The following is a 22003-nucleotide window of genomic DNA, read 5'->3' as shown; positions in this document are numbered from 1 at the left end:
AAAACTGTCACATTTTACTTAGGTATCCTAACTATTCACTCAATATTTCTTGAGTTCTCTCTGCCCAGCTGTTCTCATAGTACTTACAGTATAAGTTTAGAAACTAATATTTTATTTTTAAACATAAAAGAGTGGTACAATAAAAATAAAAGTTGTACAACAAACCAGATGGAGTGATTTGAGAGGATTCTAATAAATTTTCATGAAAAGGTTAATAAAATGATGTTTTTACTCAAGATTCTAAGGAATAGGATTAAGATTGTTCTGATATATTTGCAAGCCTTCAAAAGCCAGAAATAAAATGATAATTCTTTTAGATGCGTGATAAAAATATAAATGCTTGTTTTTTAGAAAAATAATTTGAATTATATTACGTAATAATGAATGTCAACTATAATTAATGAACAAATATAGCTGACAATTTGAACAATCTTATCCTTATAAGAGAAAACTACTATTACAAAATCTTTTATTAATAGGAAATTTTTGCTTTCACATTTGTTGTGTTTATTTTTTATGCTGTATTAGAACTTACTTTCAAATTACAAAAGCAATACATGATCATTTTAATATAGAATGACGTAAGTCATGTAAAGAAAAAAATAACAAATCTTATCTTATCTTATCCTAGCCTTCCTTTATTACCTTTAAAGTACCCAATATTTATAGCTTCACACATGTTCTTCCTAACTTTTTCCTATTTTAACACAAGCAGAAAAAAATAAATTCCTGAGAATTAGAATGTGGTGGTGTTGTTTTCACAAAATTGTGTTTTGTTTTGTTTTTTTTACTATACAAATTAGTCTTTGTCTTGCTTTTATTTTCCTCTTACTAATATCTTGTGCATATCAATATGATTACCAGATGCATGATATTCCTTAGATAAATATTTTAGTTTGTTTGCAAGTTTTGTCACAGAATACAATGCTGATTCACATATCACTTCATATACACTCTCACATATTTATGGTTTATGTCCTTAAGATAGATTTCCCAAAATATACTGCTATGTCAAAGGGAACAAATACTCTTAATTTTAGTAGATATTGTTGTATTGCATTCCAAAAACTGTGGCAATTTAACTTCTAAGAAATATGCATGAAAATATTCATTCTTGCACCCTCTAAAAAACTGAATGTTTTCAGTCTTCTAAGTTTTGACTATCTTATGGGTGGAAATGAAATAATCATTGATCTTTCAATATGTAGTTATTTCAGATTAATATTTTTTGTACATTTATTTTCTGTTTGCATTTCTGTTTTTATTGGTGGCTTGCTTTGTCTTTTGTTCAATCTTGTACTAAATAACTTTTCCTTTTATTGTCTTCTTAACTTACAAGAGCTTTTTGTTTTTAGAGTTGATTACATTTATTCTACCATATGACTTGCAAATATTGTCTCACAAATGATCTTCTATATTTTAATGTTTTATGGTATCTTTTGCCATGAAGAAAATTTCAGTTTTTGTAGACTCAAATTTGTCAATTTTATATACTCATTTTTTACTTCTGAAGTACCATTTTTTATTAATAGAAAAATACTTATTAAGCACTGAATTGATCCTGCTAGCATTCTATTCATTTTTACTTCACTAAATTCAATACTAAAAGTGTTCTAAAACTTGCTTGTTTAAATACCAAATTTTCTTACATTATAGCTCAATGAAAATTCTTTTCAAAATACAGTACTTCTGCTTAAAATATTCTCAAATCATTTTTTAAATTGCATGCTTCTGTAAAATTTGAATTTTGAGAAGGTATATATATATATTTGTTCTTGCTGTTCTTTTCTTTTCTTTTTTCTTCCCTCCTCTCCTCTCTTCCCCTCTCCTCTCCTCTCCTTTTCTTTCCTTTTCTTTTGAGACAGAATCTTGCTGTGTTGCCCAGGCTGGAATGCAGTGGTGCAATCTTGGCTAACTGCCATTTCCACCTCCCAGGTTCAAGTAATTCTCATGCCTCAGTCTCTCGAGTAGCTAGGATTACAGATATGCACCACTACACCCAGCTAATTTTTGTATTTTTTAGTAGAGATGGGGTTTCCCCATGCTGGCCAGGCTGGTCTCAAACTCCTGGCCTCAAGTGATCAGCCTGCCTCGGCCTCCCCAAAGTGCTGGGATTATAGTCATGAGCAACCGCGCCTGGCCAATATATTTATATTTGATCGTTTATAGTTAATATTTACTGATGTTATAGTGGTCTTACTGGTTAATCCTTTCTTACAATGTTCAGAGTATTCTGTCATTATCAATATAAAATTTTTCACCTGAAAAAAGAGGAAATAAATTAATTACAGATAAATTAATAAGTAAATAAATAAATGTATGTAGGTCCATGTATTATTTTGCCTGCAAACAAATGAATACATACAGAGATAGGTTACTAGTCTAGGACCCAAGTAAATTAGCAGGCAAGGATAATATCATCTGCAATTTAACATGTGTAAAATTAAAGTTAATGTAAATTGTATTATATTCTATGTATAGAAGATAAACCTCACAAGTAAACCCTCGCTATTAGAAATAAGTAAGATTTACAAGTAAATTGACAGGAAGTTCCTCAGAATTATCACATATTAGTTTGGCTATATGGAAGACATAGAAACCACCCAGTTGCCAAGTACACTGACTTGAATCAAGTGGCTTAGAGAGTAATTTACAAATTTGAATGGCATTATATAAGAGATATGAATATGCCACAATTCCAAAAACTATTACACGTTCCCATCCCATTTAATTGTATATTATCACTGAATGATCATTTTCTCTGTTCAGTAACCACAATCTGTTTACTAATTAAATAATAATTATAGAAAGAAGTCAATATAACAATACATTACAAAATTATCTACTAATTTTTTATGTATAATAATAATACATTATAGAATGTAATAATAATATTCAACACTTTATCATGTTGGATAAATGCAGGAATCATTGTAAGTGCTTTTAATTATTTAATTTATCACCCAAGCAAACCTTGAAGTAAAAACATTTATTATCCCCATTTCACAGATGAAGAAAGTGAAGTCTAAATAGGTTAAATTACATGCTTGACTTCACAAAAACTAGTGAGTTGCAGGTGTGAGGCTTGAATCCAGAAAATTTGATCCAGAGCCCATCTTAATTGTTATTCTATAGTACCTCAAAGTATACAGATAAATGGAAAAACAGCCTTTTCCAAAACATTGTCAATGTTTACTTTAATAGCTTTTAATATCAATCTATTAGTGTTTCCTTGTTATTAAAACATCTGTGTGTTATACATTTATAATATAAAATTCTGCCTCATTTATAGATATTATTGTTACAAAAACACAGGTTCTGATTTCAGTAAAAGCATATCAGGTAATCTTAAGAACAGCTAGAAAATTTGGAGTTAACAATTTTTCTTTTAATCTATTGTAGATCTCAAAGAGCTAGCAAAGCAGTCACAAATTTTAGGGCAAAGGTCTAGAGGATAAGGAGAAAACCTAGGGTGGCTAAGACAGTTATAAATTTGACCAACGTTATATGAGAGATTTTGGGTTCATTTCAATCACATCATTCTGAAGCACTATTACATCATTCTATCCTGTGCAGTTGAATAGAATGTGAGGGGTGAGCCTGGCATTTAGATCCTCTTTTCTCCTAGTGGAATCCACCTAAAAATGAAATAAATGTATTTAAACAATCTAAGATTGCTGGAATTTTTATCTACCTGCCAGATGCCAAGGCAAATCTTCTCTGAATAAAGATAATTTTATCTTAAGCCTCAAACTATTTCTACTAATCTTAAAAGCTAATATACAACACTCAATTATAAAGAAATAAACACATGAAGTGATAAATTAACTTGATCAAGAACAAAATAAGCAATAAATAGTAGAAACAGATCCTCAGAGAATCCAGGTAAGAAAAAGATAATTCAAAAGAAATATGCTGCCTAAGCTCAAAAAAACATAAACGACAGGATTAAGAATTTTGTCAGAAAACTGGACACTGTAAAAAAATTTAGGAACTCTAACTAAAAGGTACACTAGTCAAAAAAGAAAACTTAATGTGTAGATTCAACAGGAAATTAGACATGACTAAAGAACGAATTGGTAAACTAGAAGATAAGTGAGAAGAAAATAAGCAACCTAAAGCATGGAGGGACAAATGAATAGAACATATCGAAAAAAGTATAGAAGACATACAGGATATAGTAAAGAGGTAAAAGGGTCTATTATATGCGTAATTGGAGAAAAGAGAGATAATAGGGCATAAGTAATACTTGAAGAGACAATGGCCTAGAACTTTCACTGATTGTTTTAGTCATATATTGGGATACTATAAAACAGTGAAAATGAATGGCCTCCAGGTACGTCAGAACAACATGGGTTAATCGACATGTAATATTGAGGCAAGGAAGTCAAACACAAAGAGTACTATATGATTATGTTAACATAAAATGCAAACACAGACAAAATTATATTGCAATTTGAGAAGTCAGAACAGTGGTTATATCTTGGACAGAGGGAAAGAATACTGATTTGGTGGATCATGAGGCAGTCTTCCGAGTGTTGACAATCATCTATTTCTTGGTCTCAGCACTGAATACCCAGGCATATTTACTTCGTAATAATTCACATATTTTTTGTTTACTTTATTGTATATATGTTACATTTTACATAAAAGTTTAAAACAAAATAAGAATAATTATTATGTGTTAGTGGGAGAAAAATTATTAATTCAAGAAATAAAAAATATTTTTTCATTCTTTTTTCTTTTTTTTTGAGACGGAGTCTAGCTCTGTCGCCCAGGCTGGAGTGCAGTGGCCGGATCTCAGCTCACTGCAAGCTCCACCTCCAGGGTTCCCGCCATTCTCCTGCCTCAGCCTCCCGAGTAGCTGGGACTACAGGCGCCCGCCACCTCGCCCGGCTAGATATTTTTTTGTATTTTTTAGTAGAGACGGGGTTTCACCATGTTAGCCAGGATGGTCTCGATCTCCTGACCTCGTGATCCGCCTGTCTCGGCCTCCCAAAGTGCTGGGATTACAGGCTTGAGCCACCGCGCCCGGCCTGTATTTTTTCATTCTTAAATCAAGAATTACATTTTAAGATTCATATTTTAAATATTTGATTATTGGCTGGGCATGGCGGCTCACACCTGTAATCCCAGCACTTTGGGAGGCCGAGGCAGGTGGATCACCTGAGGTCAGGAGTTCGAAACCAGCCTGGCTAACATGGTGAAACCCCGTCTCTATTAAAAATACAAAATTAGCCAGGCGTGGTGGCACATGCCTGTAATCCCAGCTACTTGGGAGACCGAGGCAGGAGAATTGCTTGAACCTGGGAGGTGGAGGTTGCAGTGCGCCAAGATCACACCGTCGCACTCCAGCCTGGGAAACAAGAGCAAAACTCTGTCTCAAAAACATAAAATAAATAAATATTTAATTATTAATAAGGCTATGGATTTTTCCAATTTTCTATTCTTTCTATAATTTCTATAATTTAGGACTTTCAAGATTTTATAAAATGGTCTAAAACACCTTACTTTAGAAAAAAGAAACTATGATGGTGCATATACAGTTTCTCTTCTACTTTCCATTTTTTCTGATTTCCAAAATAGTCAGATAGAATTTGTGAATAATAAAAGCTACATGTGAATGTCTTCACTTTTTCAGAATCATGACCCTCTTTTAAATGGTAATACATGCAAGAAAAAAACTTCTAGCCAAAATATTTACTCTAGTTTGGATATAAGGCAGCAAGTAACAAGAGGTGTTCATGTTAAATTATCTGATTAAGTCGAATCCTGATTGTTTGCTTGATATAGTATCCTTGTTGTATAATAATCTTTCTGATGATATCTGTGACCTTAAGTCATATTTGAATGATGCTTGAAGAAAGTATATACAGAAAAAAACAGTTGAAACTATTTGATAATTTTCACAAGAAAATATCGGTATGCCAAATATAAGTAAATGCACGAAATTATCTTCACATTATTGGGTGTGAAGGCTAAAATCAAGGGGTCATTTCACTGTTTAACAAACTCTTGGGAACAGGACACTTAATCACTTATAATTGAAACTGTAAATAACTGTTGATTATATAAGACATGAATTACTCTGACACTTGCCGAGGGAGGTCTGAAAAAGCATTTATTCAATCAAGTATATGAAAAATAATACCTATCATCCTCAATAATAAATGGTGAAAATGCCAAGAGAAAAGTTATAAGAATTAATCTGTATATCTCTGCATTCTTTAAAAATTTACTTTTCAGAAGCAAATCGATCCTCAAAAGAATTAGGAAAAACAAATAAATTCCGCTTTATAAATCAGTCATGGGTAGGATATCACCCACAATAACAAGAGACTTATAGAGGTCGCTCCTTTGTTTAAAACAAGAGTTTATCCACATGCTATTGTTTCTCTACACATTTTACTGGGAGAATTGGAGGGATAGTTTCTATTCTCTGTACCATTTCTCTGGTTATACATGTACCAAATTATTTTTGAAAAATCAAATTTATTTGTGATTGGTTTCATAGAATAATAGTGTTTTCCTTATATCCTTGGCATTTTTGATTAGCCTCCATAGTTCTTTGAGTCACAGAAATTTCTTTTTCATGCTTGGTAATTAAATTATCATATTTGTTTTGACAATTTGAAAATATCTGTTTTAAAATAATGATGGATAAATACACCAAAAATGTACCTTTTATGTAATCTTATTCTTTTAAAGAAGGGTAACTTGCAAGAAAATGAAATTTAAATGTATATCACTATAAGTTTTTTCATATAAATAAATCAATGAATGAGCAAGTGCTTAGAGAGACAGTTGAACCTCTGTCAATGGGTTTATCACATCATCTTAAAATTGTTTATTTCTTTGTTCTTCTAGTGCATGTAAGCACTCCATACATAGGAGCAATATCTTATTTAAATCCCCAGGACCTTATACAATATGGTGCTCAGTAACAACTATTGAATGAAACTGAGCCTTAAAAAGTAGTCTTATTCCTAGAATGCCCCAAGGTTGAGGCAATATCTGCTGGATGTGTTTTTACTTAAAATGAAGATTGAAGAGATGTAGAATGGCAATAGATAAGGCTCTTGGGACAGGAACAGAAACAAATCTTTACTACATTCAGGCATAGACTATTACCAGACAGGTTAAACATTATATAGTTTCTATGAAAAACATTTTTATATTTTAAGAAAATATAAAAACTAACGTGGAATTAAAAAGGAGGATCTGTCTGTAGTGTTCGGTAAATGTGGTATTGACTAAACAGGAAAGAAACCACGACAGGGAGTAGCGGAGGAACAGGACTTCAAGGTATGTGTAAGTGGCCTGTCTACAGAAGTGGGAACCAGAGAGGGAAAAATGACTGAGTAATTATGAGTTTAGAGTGAAATGTCATCAGAATTCATGAGAGTAATAAACCAAGGGAAAATTTCCTTAGTCAAGGCATAATCTAGGAAAGGTATGTTGAGTTACTACTGCTGAGTGATGGTTATGGAACCTTAGGAGGTGCTCCTAGACCTTAAAGGAATTCCCTTTTAGATATTCCATTGAAAGCTCAGTGGCTTATTTCTGCCCTAAACCCCTTTCATCCTCACCTCCTCAATCTGTAGTTGTCCCAACATCCACAGATTCCTCTGCTATTTTACTTTCAAGTATTAGTGTTCTGGTTTTCCACCTAAAGTTGGACTCACATAAGGATATCTTTTCTTAGGATCCATTTCCAAGTATGTGCATCGAGCATTTGACTTATCCTGTAGGTCTAGGTAGACTCTAATTTAATCTGTTCTTCCACTTACAATCCCTGGTTAAAGCTCCAAGTGAGGTTTTGGCTGCACAAGCTGATGCTAAAAAAATGCATTGAGTCTAAAAGTACCATGGTCAAGTGAGATTGGAAATTCTCATTCTACACATGCCCAATCATCTGTCTTTGGGGTAATTTCTTCCTAACCCACATTCTTTTCTCCATCAGCTCTGTGCCAATCCTACTCATAACATGCATATACATAATTGCATTTACTGTATGCTTTGTCTTGATTTTAAAAAGTAGTGGTGTTTTGTTTGCTGTAGGTATATACTTATTCTTTTACTCTTATATGAATAAATGTCACTAGATTTTAATAAATCAAATGTCAAAAAACTTTAGTACTCACCCATAGTCTTTGACAAAATATATTTTGTGGAATGTTTCATCCTTTAAGAAATAATTTCTCATAAAACTAATATTTCTATCTGCATCTGTGAAAATAATCCAATTTTTCAGACTATTAAACTGTGAAACAAAATGTAATTATTTGATATTCAGCTCCTATTTTCTTAAAAACATATTATAATAAGAGAAATATTAATGCAAACAAGAGCAAGAGTGAGTCAAGATTTAATACATATTCTCACCTAATTTTAGAGTATTTATTGAGTATTTGTTATATATTTAGCATGATGCTAGGCATTATGGGGGCATGTGTATATTTGAATCCTCCTAATGTGTATAGTTACAGATGTTTGGTAGAGTAGATTATAAATTTATAGAAATAACTATAGTAAAGGTAGTCCAATAAAGAGATAAGAGGACAGTTACTTATAAAACACAAAGACTTCCTTGATGACAAACAGGCATGAACATATATAGCCTATTTAAAAATAAATAAAAATGGCTGAGTGCAGTGGCTCATACTTGTAATTCTAGCACTTTGGAAGGCCAAGGCGGGATGATACCTTGAGCCCAGAAGTTCAAGACCAATACCTGGGCAACAAAGGGAGACCTTGTCTCTACAAAACAATTTTTAAAAATTATCTAGGTATAGTGGTACATACCTGTAGTCCCAGCTACTCAGAAGGCTGAGGAGGGAAGATCACTTGAGTCCAGAAGATAGACAGCAATGTACCCTGTGCTACTGTACTCCAGCCTGGGCAACAGAGCAAACCCTGCCTCAAAAATTAATAAATTAATTAATTAATTAATTTAATTAAAGCAGCTGGTTAATATAAAAAATTTTAACCCCACTTGCAATCAACCAAATGGAAAATATGTTTAAATATACTATTTTTTAATTGGCCAAAAAAATTTAAATTATGTCGTCCAATGGTATGATACAAAGCTATGCTGCAGAGCTGTACTGATAAATGCTTAAGGACTTGCTCTCTGGAGGGAAGTAAAACAACACCACCTCTTTGTAGTATTTGCTGATTTCTGTTTTATAAATACTCTCACCATGGCTGATTGCAAGCTACCAAATACACGTCACTAAACACTCAATTGGGAAGCTATTTATGATAGGCTTTCCTGAGCCAATCTGGGTAGACTCCAGCACACCTCTGATTGTGTGTACTCCTTGAAAAAACATGAATTAAGTAAATCTTTTGCAACACTGATTTGGCAATATGTTTCATTTGCCTTGAAACCATTTATGGCATTTTGACTCAGTAATCTTATTTCCAGAATCTATCCTAAATAACTTCAAATAATTTGTTAGCTTTACACAAATAGTTGTTTGCTGTCATATAATTATGATAGTGTTAATAATTAAATAGTAAGTAAGTATAACACATCTACAGTGTAATAGCCATCATTAAAAGCATGTTTATAAAAGGTATGAAATAACAGGGATGATGCTTTCTTTATACAATTGAATTTAAAAGGCAAGAAAAAGTGATCATGTGTGGTATGAACACAATTCCTTTTTAAAACCTGTACATAGAAAAAAGAAGTGATAATATATTGATAATAATGGGTTTTGGTGCAATTTTTTCATTACTTCATAACCCAGCACCTAGGAAATATTTGAAAAATATTTATCAATCTTGAATATTTTCTGCTACTTTTCTACATTTTCCAGATTTGTTCTAATATAATCTACTTAGATACGCATTAAAAAGAACTTTCATTGTGCTAGGTATGAGAGAAGTATAAAACCAGGGTTGCGGGCTTGAGAGGATTATGGGAAAATAAGATCTGAAACAAGTAGGAAATAACAAGTAGTGGAAGAAGAGAAAGAGTACAGAGGAAAGAAGGTATGCAAGATGATACTTAAGTTAGAATCGCATTTCCTTAACCACAAAACTTTTTTTAAGATTGAAAGGCTATATATAAGGACAGAAAATAAAAGAACTAGTTCATGGAGAAAAACAAAGTTCAAAGCAAGAGCCCCCATGATTTGTCAAGAGATTAATCTAAATCACATTAAGAGGTCTAGAGGTTGGCAAACTATAGCCAATGAAGCAAATTTATCCCATTGCCTATTTTTTTAAATAAAGCTTTTTGGAACACAACCATGTCCACAAATTTGTACACTGAGCAGTTGAGACAGAGAATATATGACCCACAAAGCCTATAATATGTACTATCTGACCCCCTACAGAAAAAGTTTGGCAACCCTCGATCTAGAAAAGAAAGTTCAAAATGTAAATATTCCACATTTTTAAACAAAATTCTGTGAAATTAGATCTATCTAATCATTAGAAAATATCTTCTGAAAAGTCAAAGTGTCTGACTTGACTTCTCTAATTTCCCCAGTCCTTTGTGTGAATGTGTGTGTGTGTGCACACATGTGCTTAGTGGTAAATCCACTTAGAAAGTCAAGGCCACATACTGTTACATTAGAATTGGAAGATAGATATAAAATGCTCTAAACAAAATAGAGATTAATTACAAATTTGAATGCATTAACATTATATGAATGGCCAATTCAATAACTGATTATGTGAAAAATTAATTGCCTGCTGGAGTGGACAACCACACCCCACCACATATCCTCTCTCAGCCCACACAGGTGTTCCATGTCTCCTGGACTTCTCAAATGATTTGGCATTCATATGTCATGGCTTAAAAAGCCAGACACATGTTTTTAACATTCAATTATCTATTCATTCTACAAACATAATAAATGACAATTTTGCATTGAGAACTATATTAGTATTTAGGAATATAGTAAAGAAAGATGGTACTTGACCTCAAAAAGAATGTCTCTCCCCCACTCCCTCCGCCACCAATTTGTTATATGTTACAGGACTCATTCCAAAAAGTACACATTCCTAGGGCAATTAGTTTATGCCTCTATAATGAAATGGACGAATAAATAAAAATAGCTGCTGTTACAATTGATACTGAGAAAATGTGGTTTGGTTTGTAAAAGTATTTATCAGAGCCTTTTGCTTGTACCCAGAATTGCTCCCAGGATGGTGTGGGAAAAAGAGGTTGAGATTGAAAGGAGCAAATTTATTCTGCATAACTAAGTGTATTTAACTTTTGATTCTAACTGGTGACTTGGGAAGTTATTTCTAAAACTTGGGAATGGAGATGGAGGTGGATTTTGGTTAGTGTGAGGATGAACCCTGGCAGTGTGTTGGGGGTCTGGAACCAAAAGAAATACATCATGAGTGAGTAATTTCCATACGCATCCTGACCTAAGTGAGGAATTTCAAAATAACTTGGTACCCAAGTGTAGTTGGTGTCTATACTATAATGACCCTCCATTGTCTCTAAAGCCTGTTACCCAACACAATAGCCTCATATTTGTGCTTCTTTTGGAAAGGGAGACATGTCCACACTGGGGATAAAGCCCTGAGAACCAGGAAGAGACAGGCAGGAGTGGTGATAAGTGATCCAGGACTGACCCTGGAGTGAAAAATGCACTTGCTAGGTGATTGTCAGCACCACCAGGCAGGAATCACCATAAACAACAGAAATGGCACTGGACTCCTCAGATTGTGTGGGATGGAGCCTTGAGTTATTTTATTGGACACAAAAGAAGACTTGGAGACTTGGAAACTTTCAGCTTACTATTATAAACCTGATTTTTGTTTTATGTTATGCTTATTTACATCACATCAACCTCCTTCAGTGGGATGCAAGCAGAAGTCACATTTATCTTTACATTCCTCCTGTACCAAGCTTGGTGCATTATAGAGTAGGGGCTCATTAAATTAAGCAGAAAAAGAATTTCAAAATCAGAAAGAAGAGATGATCTTAGCTTCACCGTAGAAGCAATATAGAATTGACTGAGGGCTAAATAAACTACTTTTGTCTAGTTGGGTGTCCCCAACTAAAATAGTGTCTCTAGAGTTAAGACTGGAGAAGTTTGGGAAGTGTGAATGTTGGAGAGGAAAAGTTAGACAGGACTTTTCTGTAGCAAAACCTCAAGCTAGGAAAACAAAGGTTTTTAAGAAGGGGAATATATTTACCTGTTAGGTAAAGAGAAAAAGGTGTCCCTAATGTAAACTTGATTTATTCTGAGGATCACACACAATATGGGCCAGAAATTTCTGAATATAGCAATACAATAAAAAACACTAAAAACAGATTTTTTTCAGTTTATTAAAAGCATATGCTCATGTTCAACCTTGTGGGATTCTGATATCCTTGGTCTGGGTGAAAGACTAAAATCTATATTTTTATTGTATTTCCCACAACCCATTAAAATTCTAGAGGAAATTTCCTACTCCTCTTGGTCTTTTTAACTTGAGGTCTGGCATGTTTACTGAATTAATTAACAATGTGTTCACCATGCAAAATTGCTCTCTTGCCTTCATAAATTAGAAATTTGTCAATAAAAATACTTTAATGCAACCTATTTCTCACGTTGTTTTGCTTTAAATGAATTCTCATAATACCAGTATTATATATATTGAATACACTTCTCATTCTGCTTGATAAGTAGAAACTTAGAGAATGGCTAAAATAAGGCTGTTGGCTAGGAAAAATACATAGCAAAAAAAGAAAAAGAAAAAGACAAAAGAGTACTGAATAAACACGTTTTTATTATGTTATCAATGACCAAGATGATATTGAAAGCACATATAACAGAAAATATTATTTTCGTGCTTCGTATTTCCAATCTACAGTCATGTTCTTGCACTTACTTTGAATAGTATGATAGATGGATGGATGGATAGACAGATAGATAGATAGATAGATAGATAGATAGATAGATAGATAGATAGATAGATAGATAGATAGACAGACACACGGATTCATAGATGAGAAGAGATAGATAATAGTTTGATAATAGATGGATATATAAACATAGAGAGATGGCTAGAGATAAAGTTGGAGATTTTTTTAAACGTAAGAAATCTTGAAATTTAAGAAATGCCACACAAAAGTACAAAAGAGAAAGGGAAATAAAGATTTCTTTCAATGTAAAGTTTTTATTTGCTGTTTTACCTTAAAAATAATAATGTCAATTTCTGTCACACTGTCATGTGATTATACAATGAAGTTGGTTTCAGTATTGTCATTCATCTGTTCTAATTTCAGGTATCAGATGTATTAAGCAGTTCAAACTGAGAGTGTAACAGTACCTTTTTAAAACCGTATTATAGATTCAGGGGGTACATGTGCAGATTTGTTACATGGGTAGAGTTTGGGCTTCTAGTGAGCCCATCACTCAAATAATGAGCCTAGTACACAATAGGTAGTTTTTCAACTATCATCCCCCTCCTTCAATTCATTCCCCCTTTTGGAGTTCCCATTGACTATTATTTCCATCTTTATGATCATGTGTACCCATTATTTAGCAGCCACTTACAAGTGAGAACATGTGGTATTTGATTTTCTGAGTTATTTCACTTAGGATAATGGTCTCCAGTCCACTCATGTTATTGCAAAGGACATGATTTCATTCTTTTTTAAGTACTCCATGGTGTGTATGTACCACATTTTCTTTATCCAATCCACCATTGATGGGTGCATAGGTTGACTCCATAACTTTGCTATTGTGAATAGTGCTGTGATAAACATATGAGTTTAAGAGTCTTCTAGATAACAAAAAAAATATTTTCTTTTAGGTGGATGTCTAGTAGTCAGATTGCTGGGTCAAATGGTAGTTCTGTTTTTAGTTCTTTGAGAAATCACCATACTGTTTTCCAAAAGAGTTGAACCATTTTGCATTCCCACCAACAGTATATAAGCGTTCCCTTTTCTAGTCATTGTTGCCAACGTCTGTTATTTTTTTGACTTTTTAATAATAGCCATTCTGACTGGTGTGAAATGGTATTTCACTGTGGTTTTAACTTGCATTTCCCTGATGATTAGTGATGCTGAGCTGTTTTCCATTTTGTTGGCAACCTGTATGCCTTCTTTTGAGAAGTGTTTGTTCATGTCCTTTGCCCACTTTTTAACAGAGTTATCTGTTTTCGTCTTGTTGATTGGTAACAGTACACTTCCAAAGACAGTAAAGAAGACATAAAAATTATTGCAAAGCTCCTTTTCTTATAGGACGTAGCACAGAAGTTTGGAGTCCACTCGCTACCTACAAATGTTGTGACGTAAGGGTGCCAATGATTTGAAACTATCAAGGGGGAGAAAAAATCCATCCCTCCCCCTTCTCCCATTGAAAGAGCACAATCCTAGGATAGCTGTGCTGACACTACCCCAAAGCTTTCAAAATTATTCATATATCATCATCTTGTTTCCTTATAAGTTGTACACTCTTAGTTTTCATACACACACACACACACTTCTGGTTCTGGAAAAAGAACGTTTTTCATAACTGTAGTTTGCTTTCCATGAAAACTACTATAAAATCAAAGGTATATTTTGCAACTGATGGCATATCAAACTTGAGAACATATTGCATTTATGCCCCCGAGTTTTAGTTTATGCTGTAAGCCTAGCTCTAGAGAGAAAGGAAGTTCTGTGGAAGTCAAGAAAAGAACTAGGGGAAAGAGCGAGATCGAGATTATGTCTGCTGTGCACTTACACCAGGTGCCATTAATTTAGCAAGTTATTAGACAATCCGAAGGTCACAGCTCTTCCATTACTTCTTGCAGTTCCCACACAGTCAAAAGAATACTGCCCTGTCCTTGCTAGATAATGAAAACCACTAAGATCAGAAAAGTATTAAGTTGAAAGAAGATAATTCAGACAGTTCTAAAAGTTACCAAAATAGGCCCTGTATTCCCATTTTCCCAGAGAAAGAGGATAAGTACTTTCAAAGGGTGCTAGAGCCTGCTCTTGTGGACTCACTAGAGCTGATTAATAAATGTTCAGGAATTTTGTGAGCCAGGCATTACATTGTCGGTCATTTGTAATTGGCCATAGTGGGAGTATGCACACAACAGAAAGCAGGGAATGCTACAAATCAGGGCCTTTTGTTCCCCCTGAGGGCCTATTTATTTACCCAGCACATGCAAAAATATATTATAGTAGAATGTTTACATTTTAAAAAGATGTAAAAATAACTATTCTATTGAAAAACGTAGGCCGGGCGCGGTGGCTCAAGCCTGTAATCCCAGCACTTTGGGAGGCCGAGACGGGCGGATCACGAGGTCAGGAGATCGAGACCATCCTGGCTAACACGGTGAAACCCCGTCTCTACTACTAAAAAAAAAAAAAAAAAAAAAAAAAAAAAAAAAAAAAAAAAAAAAAAAAAAAAAAAAAAAACGTTTACTTTTAGGCAACTGTTTCTCTTTTTCAAAATTCATAAACCTGTGTCTTCATTTTTAGAAATGATCTAGAAAACACAAGCAACTTTATTAATGAGAAAGTATTAATTATCTTTAAAGTAACATTTTGGATTAAAAAATAAATTGACCTAATTTTAACCTAGCCCAGTCCACCCAATGTCATTTGAAAATATTTGCTTTTCAGTATTTCTAGGGACACATAGGGTGTTCTTTCCCTAAACCAAACTACTGACCTAAATTTAAAATTAAATTACACACACACACACACACCACACACACACACACACAGGTGTGCATGAAGACACTGAAGAAGGCCACATTGTTCCAATCCAAATACAGTGATTATTATCCACAAAGAAGACACCCCTTGGGGTGTCTGAAATTTACAGGGAAGACAGCTGAGCTCCCAGCAGGCATAACCCATCTGAAGATGTCTTCCTACAAATACCACAGGTACAAAACAATATTGCCTCACTGTTGAAATCTGACTGCCTGCTGCAGTGAAAACACAGGCCTCTGTGAACACTGAATTGAGGATAAAGGACAAAATGTTTAAGTTTATTATACTTTTTATATGTAGATGTCTTGAGACAAAATTACAAAGATTTTTTAAAACAAAAATATTTTAAAGCATTGAATTGAGTCCAAATATAGAAATAAATAGGTCATGAATATCACAGTTTACTTTTATAATTTTTATAAATATTAAAGAATACATATCTTGGGAACATAATGATCTTCATGCAATCATTTCTCATATTAATAATTAACTTGATCTCAGTTAATCTGGTATGGCAAGTCAATCTATGCACTGTATCAGGAGAAGAAGACTATAGCCAACAATACAAGATAAATGGAATATACACTTAGTGTATGTTCTATAGGGGGGAAAAGCCTTTTTAAAGCTTAACACTCTTTTTTTGAGACGGAGTCTTGTACTGTCACCTGGGTTGGAGTGCAGTGGTGTGCTCTCGGCTCACTGCGACCTCCGCCTCCTGGGTTCAAACGATTCTCCTGCCTCAGCCTCCTGTAGCTGGGATAACCAGTGACCGCCACCATACTCAGCTATTTTTTTTTTTTTTTTTTTTTTTTTGTATTTTTAGTAGAAACGGGATTTCACTATGTTGGCCAGGCTGATCTCAAACTCCTGACCTCGTGAGTCGCCCGACTTAGCCTCCCAAAGTGCTGGGATTACAGGCGTGAGCCACCGTGCCCAGCCAAGTTTAAGACTCTTGAATCAAATATTAGTAGCACCTTTAAGCAAAATTGTTTTGCTAAAGCATAAGCAATGAGAATGCTTGCCCCCCAGGAACTCAAATATATTTCAATACACTTATTTTGTTATTTATTTATAGAAATAAATGACGGCACTGAAGGTAAAAGTAACTGTGGATAATATATCTCTATTTCAGTTTTCCTTTTAACTATGAATTACTTTTAAACGATGAATATATTTAACTCAATTTTAGTTTGGTCATGAATAGTAAATATGCATATCTGAAAGTCTGCTCTAATATATATTCATTTCTTTGCTGTTCCTTAAATACTTGGATTATTCTCCCATCTCAGGGCGCTTGCATCTACGATTTTCTCTGTCTGGAATGTTCTCTCAGACATCAGGATGGTTTCTTCCCTCACTTCCCCTATGCCTTTTCTTAAGTATCACACTGTTAGTAGGTCCTTCCAATGTGAAAGAGCAAATGACGCTTGCTTCCTCCATCCACATTTCATATCTCTCTTATCATTTCTCCACAGCACTTACTACCAACATACACACACTCACACACACATATATACTTTTAGTATTTTATACATACAGACATATATATATGCTTTTTTAAATTTTATATATATATAAAATTATATATATATATATGCTTTTTAAAATTCCATTGTCATAAATGCAGGATTATGAGCTGTTTTATTCGCCACTAAATCTTAAGCAACTAAAGTGATGCCCACATGTAGTGATAGCTCAGTTAATGAATCTTAATAGGGTCAGAAGGAACTCGAATGTTCTCTGATAGCTTCAGCATTACTTAATGGCAAAATCACAACCATAACCAGAATTAGTACCAAAAAATTCTTGTGTTTAAATACAGTAAACATGATTTCTTCACAATCCTGTTATGGAATCTATATAACTGTATCATTCTATATAAAGAAAAAAGGGTTGTTATAGTACCAAAGGAAAGCCATTAACAATTTTATTCCCCAAAGAATGCAAACTATAAGAGAACAAAAAACTCTATGACCAAAATTTTACCAAGGTGGAGAAAGTAAATAGGTAAATCAATAGAACGCTATAAATATTAAATTTATTTTTATATTAGCGAAGAAATTATTTTACAAGTGAAAATTATGCACCAATTTATAGTTTGAGACTCCATAATTTAAAGGCAGATCACCTATATTATATATGTAGCCCACAGTAATCATTGAGAATTTTTGCTTCTCACAGACTTGAACTTCTGAATTGGATAATAAACATTACTATGAGATAAGAATAATCACGATTACCAGAACACTCTGTATGTTCCAGGAGCTGTGCTTGCACTGGCCACTGTCCCAAAACAATTCTACAAAGTAGGTATTACTTTCCCATTTTTATAGATTAAAAAAAAGAGAGCTACTAGAATTTTTGTGCTGAATTAATATTGATGTTATCAGAGGGCATTTGGGTTCCTTCTGACCTTGTGGTTACATTAATTCATTTAAGGTTTATTAATTGAGAGACCATTACATGCAGACATTGCTTAGGGACTTAGCAATGAATAAAACAGATAATGATCCTGATACAAATAAGTGATTGAATAAATAAACAAATGGGTGGAGAAGTGCCAAATATCCTTTACAGAAAAATTCTGAATTATCTATGTAAATATTCCCTCTAAGGATTTGAATCTTAACTCTTATTTATTGATTGTAGACTAAGTGTATTGGCTTATTGATTTGCTTCTAAGGACTAGAGTGTGGAAAGTGAAGAGAGGAGAAAGAGTAACTTTACAGTGGAGAAACCTGGCAACACTAACTCAGCTAGGTGATCAAGGTCAACATTATTAGTGATGTCATGCCAATAACAAGTGCGCTTGACATGGTGAGATGAGAATGGCATCTCACCTTTGTGATCTTCCTCCTCAAAATACATAACCCTGGTCTAATTATGAGAAAAGCTTCAGGTAAGTCCAAATCGAAGGATAGTGTACAAAATACCTGTCCGGTACTCAACACTGTCAAGGTCACCAAAAACAAGGAAAGCCAGAGAAACTGTCACACAGGAAACAAAGGAGATTTGACAGCTAAATGTCCTGTGGAATGCTGGATCGGATCCTTAAACAGAAAAAATGGCATTGGGGAATAATTAGGAAAGTCTAAATAAAGTATAAAGTTGAGTTAATAATAATGTATGTTTAGTTATAAAAATGCACCATAGTAATATGAAATATTAACACTAGGAGAAACTGGGAAAGGAGTGGACAGGAACTCTCTGTACTATCTAGCAACTTCTCTGCGATTCTAAAACTATTTAAAAATAAATTCTTTTTAAAAATATATACTTCACACACACACACACACACACACGTTCAGCCTCTTAAACAAACATGCAAAGAGACATGCTCCCATTTCTGACCAAGGACATTTACTACTCTCCTAACAAAAAAAATGAGTCAAAATGGACCCCAAGATATTCAAACTGGAACCACCATGGAGGACAGTGTTTCACGTTGGATGAGTGAGGATGGCTTTACTGGCTAAGCATAAGAGAGAGACTGTAGAGTATAATTACCTGGATGAAAGATTTTGGTTTTTCTAATGTCAGGATGGATGGGAGCTTCAAAATCTCAGCTTAACATTAGAACGTCAGGGAAGCTTTCTTGTGCATGAGAAAAGGCTCATTAAGAATTTCTGTTACTGGAGGTGAAAATCAGAAGGGGTTACTTTGGAGATATTGGGAGTAGTCTACAAAATAGGCCAGCTATGGGAGCAGTAAACCACAGGAAAACAATTGCCAGAGATGCCTTTAGGGTGCAGGGGCAGAAAAGCTTATCTGCTCAGTGGAATGTGATTGAGTCATCTCAGGGACTGATTCCTGACTGTGGAGACCAAGGCACCAAAGGCTCTGGTCTCCAAAGTGCCATAGGAACATTGTAGGCCTCAGGTTTAAGGGATTTTGCTGTTGCAATTAAACATCAAAAAACGTATGAAGAATGTTTGCTAGTTAGATTATGTTTTTCCCTTTATGGAACAAACCAGTGAACTTTTATCACCTCATAATATAAATTTGCAGTCTATGTTCCTGAAAACTTGAATGTAAAGATTCAGATATAATTCTCAATTTGAGAGAAGCCCAAACATAGAAATGGGTTATACAAAGCAGTATTATAAAGAGTAAATTCAATTTTTGCCTTGATTATTTTGTGTCTCTTGTCATGTCTACACTGATCAAAAGAAGTGGAATTTTTTTTTTCTTTTTGCTTCCAAAATGAAATTTGTCCTTCTGAAAAAGAGACACACACTTCAGGCAAAATAAAAATATGTACCTTTCTTTTGGGCACTGGCCATTTACTGCTCTTACATATGATTGCTTTTCTCAGGTGTAATAATTTATTGCCTATTAGTTCACTATTGTGCAGGATCACTTTTCTCCCTTTGGTTGCATGAGTAACTCCATTAGTGGTAATGAACTGTGTCATGGGTAATCACGCCATTAAGACCTATCTACCTTAAACCCCAAAGCTTGAAACCCTCTCGGCTCTCAGTCCGGCAAAGAGAAAAAGAGCAATAACCTGCAAAGGTAGAGACCTGAGAACCTCTGGAGATATTAAGTTTAAGCTTAATAGTGAGTCATTAATAAATAAGATGCAGTATAATTATCAATACGAAGCACATTTAATAATTAATACCTTGCAAACAAAAAAAGAAATGAAATACCGAGTGAAATTAGACAGAGGTTATATTCAGTTCCCCTTGACAATCCTGACTTGAAGGAGAATTCACAAACTGTTAAAATTATGAAAGAGCCATTTCCCCAAAGCTCAAGAAGTGAAGCCACTTAGTAAATAGGATTCTTAACACTCATCTTTCTGCGCTCTTACAAACTTTACCCATACTTGATTCTAAAAGTACAACTCCTCCCACATAATTACAACTTTTCGTCTTTCAATTAAATATAAAAATGTTTGGGTGTATGTGTGTAATTAATAAAAACAAGTGGCAAATGTAGCTGAAACACAGCCTCTTTCATCTCTCATTTTTATGACATGGGAGTCTCAGAATGGAATTTGCTGGCAGTAACTTCAGTTTCTACTCACTATCCCAATTTTTGATAACCTATAGTTTGTGAGTAAGGGAAGATAACTAATATTTATTGAGTATTCACCAAAATAGATTAATTTTGCATTGGTTATCTCATGTAATTATCTAAACAAGCCCATGTAATTAAGCTTATTAACCTCAATTTTAGACCAGAAATTTGAGGCTAAGAGAGGCAAAATCACTTTCCCCAAGATTACAAGTAGTAGATTGACAATTTCATTACTGACCTTTCTGATCGTTAAGCTTATAGTTTTTCAATTCTGTTCCTAAATATATCTTTAAATAAGATATGAAAGTCTTCTTGTTGCTTTGCAAATGATCATATCAAAGCAATGATGTGTTTGTTTATATAACACTTCAATCAATCACCTATATTATTTAGCAGTTTGTCAACAGGCGGGAAACCAAGGGATAATAGCATTTCCCAAGTCACTGATTTGAAAGAAAATCCAGTCATTGCCCTGCATTAGTGGCCAGTCAAATCTGTGATGAAAGGAAAGAATCAGGCTTTCACCATCATCAGTTCATAAACTTGGCCACATCACCAGCCTTCCCCACTGCACTAACCACTCAGCTCTCCTGAGAGGCTGAAAGAGAGAGTTCTAATTTCTTTCTATCACTTTCAGCCTAGCATGAGCAATTCTAGCCTTCATCATGAAATATGTTCACTTTAGGCTAAACAAAACCAGAGAGGTAACTCGGTATGTTTTAGAGTTCCCAACTGCACGGGGTTGTTTTGGTTTTTGTTTTTTGTTTTTCAATTCTCTTCTACTAGAAGACCAACTGCTTATAAGGATACGAGATTTTCTTAGGAATGGAATGTTTGTTTAGTCATGATGAAGCCACACTTTAACCATCTATGCTCCCAGTGACCCCAATCTTACTTTCTCTACCAAGTGTTTTCCAGCATGCTGTGAACAGTTAGTTGTTCCATACTTTTAAAATTGAATGCCTGAGTTTATGTTTGTATTTCAGATTCTGTTCAAAATACTCCTCAATTCTATTGACATTCTTTAAATTTTACAACCAAATCTGACTAAAAAACACACCTTTAAGGTAATGATGATAATAATTATGATAAAAATAGAGCAACTGCTGTCATAAAATAGTTTCTTACTTAACAAGTTTTAACAATTAATAAGTGTTAGAAAAATGACAGAATGCTTACTATCATTAGTGATTTCTTTCTCACTGAATTGAACAATACAAAGAAGCCTTAAGGTTTCAGAAATTCCCCTTCCTCAAAGGTCAGACAGGCAGGTAGCCTCATCCACTATGACCTAAAGGAAAA

The 22003-nt window shown here is 34.0% G+C and overlaps 1 long non-coding RNA gene across 1 annotated transcript in view; it reads right to left on the bottom strand.

The window, feature by feature from the left end:
* The window catches only part of LOC126954627 (uncharacterized), a 36260-nt gene that overhangs the window by 9276 nt on the left and 4981 nt on the right, over positions 1 to 22003 (bottom strand). The window contains exons 2-4 of the long non-coding RNA XR_007725665.1: positions 21881 to 21992; positions 8806 to 8920; positions 8145 to 8229 (exon numbers count right to left, since the gene is read on the bottom strand). This is a non-coding gene — a long non-coding RNA (uncharacterized LOC126954627). The remainder of the gene's footprint in view (positions 1 to 8144; positions 8230 to 8805; positions 8921 to 21880; positions 21993 to 22003) is intronic.

Source organism: Macaca thibetana, chromosome 5 (genome assembly GCF_024542745.1).
Source record: "Macaca thibetana thibetana isolate TM-01 chromosome 5, ASM2454274v1, whole genome shotgun sequence".
NCBI lineage: Eukaryota > Metazoa > Chordata > Mammalia > Primates > Cercopithecidae > Macaca > Macaca thibetana.
This window is presented reverse-complemented; position numbering and strand designations above follow the sequence as displayed.